Below are 7,140 nucleotides of genomic sequence, written 5' to 3'. Positions count from 1 at the left end.
TTCGCGCGTAACCTGGCAGATGGCGTCATATCGTGCAAGTAACGTCAGCAGCCGGGGATTGTCACTGGTTCGCCGTCTGCGGCCACTACGGCAGTATAGAAGCCGGAGGAGAGACCGGGGAACCAGATTACTGAGGACTGGCTGGGTGGATGCTAAAATGACAATCCTAGCTTTTGAATCAACACCCCTTATTGAGGTTGCGACGGGCGTTCTGCGAGTCCGTGAGGACAATGGCTTTGGGATTCGAAGCTATATAGCTAAGAGCCAATAGCTGCTGCTTCTGCGTGAGTCGGTTTAGACGTTTTCACCTCGGCGCAGTTGACCAGCGATCAAAGGGTTGAGGCCATGATGGTCATCACTCCCTAATATGCATCTATATTCATCACTCCGTGCGCAGGGCCAAACGGGCACAAGCGCTTGAGAAACGCTTCCGATCCTACGAAGACGAGGACGTGGTCTACGTGCATGCCGATGAGTATGGTAAGAACACGATGACCCTCGCGGTCGTCAATAATAAGCAACTCCTAAAAATAAGTGCCTGTAAACTGTCTGGTAACCCAGAGACTGCAGAGGAAGCTGCCATATCACTGGCTTCTGCCGGCACAAAAGCGAAGTATATCATCAGCGGCTCCAAAGTTGCCATATTAAATTTCATAAGGGGTCGAGTTTCCCCCCTGACAAATACGATTATAAGCCATCATGCAATAGACCGAAAAATTGCGCTAGTCTGGACACCAGCACATGCATCCCTGCCTGGTAATGGATGGATCACGCCCGAGGCTTTTCCTTCCGGGCGGACCCGAGCGAGGTGGTCTTTACAGACAGGGATCGCATGATGGGATACAAAAAAATTACACAGCACTATCGTTTTCAAAGAGCTAGACGTCCTCCAGCGGATAGATTCTTAACCAGACTCCAAGCCACCAGCTGGCGCCGGTTACAAGCTTGCACATTTTCCAACCCGCCCCTCTGGAGTCTTATGTACCCAAGGAAGTTTTCAGAGAAAATGAGCAAAATGCAAACTTAGGGCCACCTTGGACCACATACTATGGGAGTTCCTTCATGCCCCCCTAGAGGGACGACACGCAAAGTCGAAAGACCAATGGAAGGCCTTACTACTTAGCTCCGACCCGGAGACTCAACTAAAGCTCGTCCGATTGGCCGAAGCCGCCGCCGAAAGGCAAAGAGCTTTCGGCCGTCGTCTAGGCGGTTAGCCCTCTAGCTACCCTCTTTCGGTTGGACATTAAAAATTCTCCTATCCTATATACTTTATTTGGTCTTGCTGTGTCCACGTACAGAGTGTTTGGTTTTTCGTGCCAGTGCCTTTTTGCAGGACCGCTCCCTTTGCTTTTCTTCTTTCAATGTTATATGAAGGACGCATATTCCTTGGAATCGGGTACACGGTGATGAGTCTCCTGACATCACGTGGTATCTCCTCCCTCTGGTAGTTGGTATAGGGAAGACTAATGTGGACTTTCTCCAGCCGGCCCGGCTTTGTGAAGGCGAGTCTGTGGAGTTGCGAGAGTCGTTGTGCTTCTCATATCTGAGGGTATCATGAACTTTGAGCTTTGCCGTTGACATAGAGTGTAGTAGCCCCAGCGCCGCCTTTAGGATTTCGTAATCAGGTTCTCCAGCTGTTCACTTTCCGTCTTGTAGAGATTAAGGAATTCCATGCCGCACATTATCCGCGAGACCACGAAAGCTTGTACCTAGCGCAGCGCCTCTTTCCTTCATGTCGGGATGTTTATTCCCGATACGCTGTATCATTCGGATGATTTGCTGGGTGGATGTAGAAACCTCTTCAAAATAGTTTCGTTGTGTCATCCCTGCGGGATATATTGTCCTAGGATCTTGACCCTCGGGGGTTGCTGAACTGGTTGGTTGTCTATAAGCACCGTGCTGTTCTGTGCTGGTGGTTTCCACGGGTTTTTAAGGATGAACAGCGAATTTTCCGGCTCCCCGAGTTGCACTAGACAGGTGTATCGTCCGCATACAAGGTGGGTTCGATGCCCGGCATTGCGAACAGAAGGGCTGGGGAGTCTTTCATAGCCAGATTGAACAAGAGGGAGGCAGTACCGCCTCTCTGTCCCAGAGTGATGGGGTTCTACTTGATTCAGTCTTTGATGTAGTTTTTTCTGGCGCCGTATTTGGTATCTGTCATGCCTCGCTGGATGTTTTTAAGAACAATGTTATTCAAAATTTCTTTTAAATCGAGCGCCATGATAGTTCTTGTCTGCGACCTGGGAGGCTCCTGCAGGAGGTCCTCATACAAGAGGACATCCTACATCGAGAGGTGAGGGCGGAAGCCGAATTGGGTATGGGGAAGAAGGTTGTCTTCGAGGTATCTGCTGAGTCTCGTGATGTCCCTCTCGAAGAGCTTGCCCAGACACGAGGTCAACGATATCGGTTTTACTTTGTCTAATTTAAGTGGTTTGTTGGGCTTGGGAATGAACCGAACCTCGATCGTTTTCCAGGATAGTGGTAATGTTCCGGTAGTCAATTGTTAATCGTTGAAGCACACCACCAACGAGGTGATGGTAACATCGCTGAGATTATACATATAGGAGTCTCGCTGTTATTCGGTCTGGACCTGGAGCTGCATTCCTCATGGTCGCAATTTCTGCTTTTACTTCTTTCGTGTTGAGTGTCTAGCTCCAGAATCGGGAGCTCAGAGTATTCCGATGGTTCCACAGGTTTGTCCGTGCTAAAGTACATGGTTTTGAGCTTATCTATAAGGTCGTCCTTAATACTTGTGGTGGTGTGTTTGATTTTAGTGAGTCTGTCTTGAGTTGCCGGCTTGCTGCTGGTAGGGTCGATTATAACTCGTAGGAGCTACCATGTCTTTAAAATACCGAATTTCTTTTGAATACCGTCGCAGTGCGGTTCTGTCTGCCCAGAGATGGCGTAGGCTTCCGCCTTGCTGTTGATCCCCTCCATCTTCGCCCTGAATTTTCTTTTTAGTCTCCGCCTTTTCCATCTCTTCGTCAACGAATGTCTTGATTCCCATAAATGTAGAAGGGGTGGGCCGACCGCTGGACACTAATCTGTCGTCTAGACTTGCTTGGCGAAGGCTTTCAAGCTCTCCATCTCACCCTTGACCTATACCTCTACGTCTGAAATAGCGTTTTCAGCAGATGCCTGTGCCTTTCTCAATCTATGCCGTTTAGTGAATTGCAATAGACGATATGCGAAATGCGCAGCGCCATCTCTCGGCGCTCCGAGAACTAAGTCCTCCATGTTGGTACGGTACAGAAAACGAAACCGCTGCCCAGCGTTGGGTTAAAACGGCTGCGCTTCGTTTGAAAAGTAAAATGCCGATGCAGTGTTGCGCTACCTTCTCCACTGTGAAAAGACACTGCGATGTGTGCCACAACTAGGTGCGCTCCAGCTTTTCGCTTTTTACTCTGTCCCAACGTTTTAGTAACACAAAACGCCATGCGAGGTATCATGTGTCAGCACGCGGATCAGTGCGCAGATTTCGCTTTCTGCGCTGATTTTTGACAAATCTCTCGAGGTGATTTGCGTTTAAATTAAGATAAGGACCACAGCCTTTGTTGTCTCTGATCAGAATTAGAAGCCGATTTCGTGCATTTATCAACTCTCCGATCGGGCGTGAATATATTAGACGCATACTTGAACAACGTGTAATAGATAAGGTAATTTTTTTGATCGGGCCAATCGCTCGTGCCGTGGCGAAATAAGTTCACTCGAAGAACCATATGCCGATTACTGCTTAGTTTGCTACGTGTTCAGTTAAGTTTTTCCCGTCTTCAATTAGTTCTAGAAGGGCGAGCAAACTCTCTGGACCATACGCATATGTTATGCGCGTTAAGGAGTCTTTGTGAAGCAATACAACCTACGCATAAAAACTGAGGTGCGAATGCTTTATTTCTTGAGGATTCCTATACCTTCGATATCTGCGGCGACGAAAATCTAAAAAAAAAAAGGAGCGAATAATATAGCTACTTTATTATGAAGGAGGGACGCATTTCTAAGCTAGAAAGTACGTGCAACAGTGTTCTGAAAACGCTTCAGGCCATCAGATTTTATTATCGTTGTGGCAAGCTCCAACAGCTTGCTTCGCAACAAAGCCATTTGTCCAAGTTTGGGAGTGAGCTAATTAAGTTTCGGAAGCAACCGAACATGCTAATTTCGCCCCTGCACACACAGATTGACCAGCGTATCGAGTCCGCGCATGCACCTACAGCTGTAGCATCTTTCTCTAATCAAGCCGCCGCGGTGGCTCAGTGCTTATCTGAAAAAAAAAAAAAAAAAGCTGCGTCTTTGCTTACAATATTTTGAATTATATGTGCATGCCTACTTTCCTCTTGTTAATGTCGACTGACTGCGTCTTAAGCAGGACGCGGTTTCAACGAATTGTGGCGAAAATCAACCGACGCCGGGCTCTGAAACGGTGACGTTGAAAACCGCGGATGCGCATTGCACATTACAGTAAAGGAATCGAATTACGCAGCTGGTCGAGGGTCTTGTGTGATTATACTGCAATGCACGAAGCTCCTGGCGTCGGCGCGAAAGAAAGTTCGCACTGTCAAAGAAGTTTGTCAACACACGTGCGCACTCACCGCAAAATAACCGCTCGCTACCCTACCAGATTAATTCGTGTCCACCTGGGAATAAAGTAGCCATGATAATGCGTGATGTTTGAACTGGTGCTTTAATGCGAGCATTAAAACGACAACAGCACACGGTCACGGTTCGACTTTCCAACCCACTTTCGAGTGCCGATTATTGCGATCATCAGCGCCAGACTTCAAGCGAAGCTGAGGACGCGGTAGGAGTAAGCTGGCGCTTATTGAAAGCACCTACATTTGGTCAAAGATCAGCTGTGAAAACAACGCAGCAGCTGAAGCTTGCCTGTTGAAGTTCCACTCGCAAGAAGAAAGTACGCATAGCAAACGATGCACCAGCTCGACGAGCTCGACCGCGCCAAGATGGAAACCGGAAGTTGTGGGCGCGGTGTTGCCAGACCGCTAAGCAATTTCGCATATCGTCTATTCCAATTATCGTTTGCACTTAGTCGTGCTTATCTCCAAGGAAGGGATGACTTGTGATCGCTTCCCAGGTGCTCTTCGGTATTTTTAAAAATGGTGTGGTGTTCTTAGCGAACGTCAGGTCCGCACACGTATGCCTGCTAACGCTGTCTCTCAGTGTCGTAGGTGGGGTCGGTGAGGATGGGTAACCCTTCTTGTATACTTCCAGTTTTTCTACCGTTGCGTGTCGCCGCCGGGTAGCCCCATGACGGGTTCGGTGCGTTAAAGTTGCCTCCTATCACGAAGGGGGCATTGCCCGCTAAGGTTAGGAATTTCTTTATGAGGGAACCCAATTTTGAGTGCCTGCCTTTAAGAGGGGTTTAGACAGTCAATACGTTCGTGCCTGTCGCTCCACTTTGGAGGGGGCGAATAATGGTGTAGCGGTGCGCTATATCCTTCTCGAAAGGGTCGTGGAGTACTGCAGAGTACAATTTGTGCTCTAACGTAGCAGTTAACTGTTCGTGCTTTACGTTGCGTACTCTTAGAGTTTGACAGGCATTAGGTGCGGTTCTTGAATTAGAATAGCTGGCGGAAGGGGGGGGGGGGGGGGGTCGGATTTCTGAGGTAGGAGGGGACTGAGAGCCGCCTGCTTTCTTTTATATTCCCGGCAGTTCCACTGCCAAAGCTTTATACTAGGTTCGAATGACATGTCGAGTCCGTATCTGAGGGCTCGTCCATTTCCATTGTATGAGCGAATTTGGACTTATGCCTTTTACCTTTCTGTTCCTTCTGAAACGCGGCAATTGCCATCTCCGTGTATCGTCGGTTGTTGGAAATCTGCTCCAGAATGTCTTCGAATTACGCGCTTACATAATGCTGGTTCGCTCGAAGCTCCTCTTTAAAGACTCTGAGTTCCTGAATAATTTGTTGATAGATCTCGCCTATGGCAGGCTAAGAGTTTGGTTTTGGGGAGTTTGATGTGGAGCACTGCAAGTCATGTTCGCAGCCAGCTGTTGACTGCATCGTGGCTAGACGCAGGACGTGTCGCATGGTGCGGCACGTCGTTTTTCGAGCCGTCGCGGTGGCTCAGTGGTTATGGCACTCGGCTGTTGTTGACCGGGAAGACGCGGGACCAGTCCCGGCCGCGGCGGTCGCATTTTGATAGAGGCGAAATGCTGGAGCTCCGTGTACTCTGCGACGTCTGTGGACGTTAAAAAACGCCTGGTGGTCGAAATTTCCAGAGCCCTTCACTACAGCGTCCTTCATAGCCTTAGTTGCTTTGGGACGTTAAACTCCAACGAAACCAAAGAAGGCACCAGCATGCTCTGCTTATTTTTGTTCGCACCTGCATGTCGTGTGGTCTTTCACATTGTATGATAGGTGTGTGTGTGTCTGCGTGGGCAAGAGGAGCCGCTGACGGGACCCATTAACGAGCACTATAGCGGCATACCCTTAACGGCGAAGCTGAAGTATCCTCCAATTTTTTTAAAGGTGTCTATCACGCACACAAACACACACAAAAAAAGAAAATGGAACGGGGAGGTAATCAAGGAAATCATGCTAAAGGATTGGTGTGTGTGTATGTCGGGGAGAGGAGGTGACATTTTCTGTACATGGGCTGTGCCGGCCTTAGGTATTTGACGGTAGTGTTCTGTGTCGCGTCTCGCACATCCCGTTTTGCGTTCAAGCCGACCGCGCTCTCATTGGCCTAGGATATATTTTGCGCGATTTGACTGTCGTCCGTACTTTCCGGCCGTTGAGTGGAGGCGAAATTATTATTATTTTTTACTCTATGTTGCGGCTGGCCATTCACAAGAACATGTAATAACTGCAGCTCTTCTCTGTCCGCACACTGATTCATAAACGCTCCTCACACTCTTATTTCCCTCCGGTTAGCCGATTTTAATGAACGAACCTCGTCGTACTGCTATATGCAGGCCCCCGGCTTTGCACCTTGCGCATGCACTACGTACCTAGAATAAGTGGTAGCTCTTCATCAAGGTTGCAGTGAAATTCTTTCGCCTTTCGCCTAAAAGCGTGTATATTAATTGCTGCGTACATTCTGCCTTTTACTCTGCTTGATTTGTATTCATTTCAGTGGCATTTTGTCTCTCCCTGGTCGCTCACAGCCTAATTTAGATCGCCTACA

The sequence above is a fragment of the Amblyomma mixtum genome, chromosome 6 (genome assembly GCF_055824585.1).
Source record: "Amblyomma mixtum isolate Tamu chromosome 6, ASM5582458v1, whole genome shotgun sequence".
Classification (NCBI taxonomy): domain Eukaryota; kingdom Metazoa; phylum Arthropoda; class Arachnida; order Ixodida; family Ixodidae; genus Amblyomma; species Amblyomma mixtum.
The sequence above is the reverse complement of the archived record's forward strand: the minus strand, read 5'-3'. Positions refer to the sequence as shown.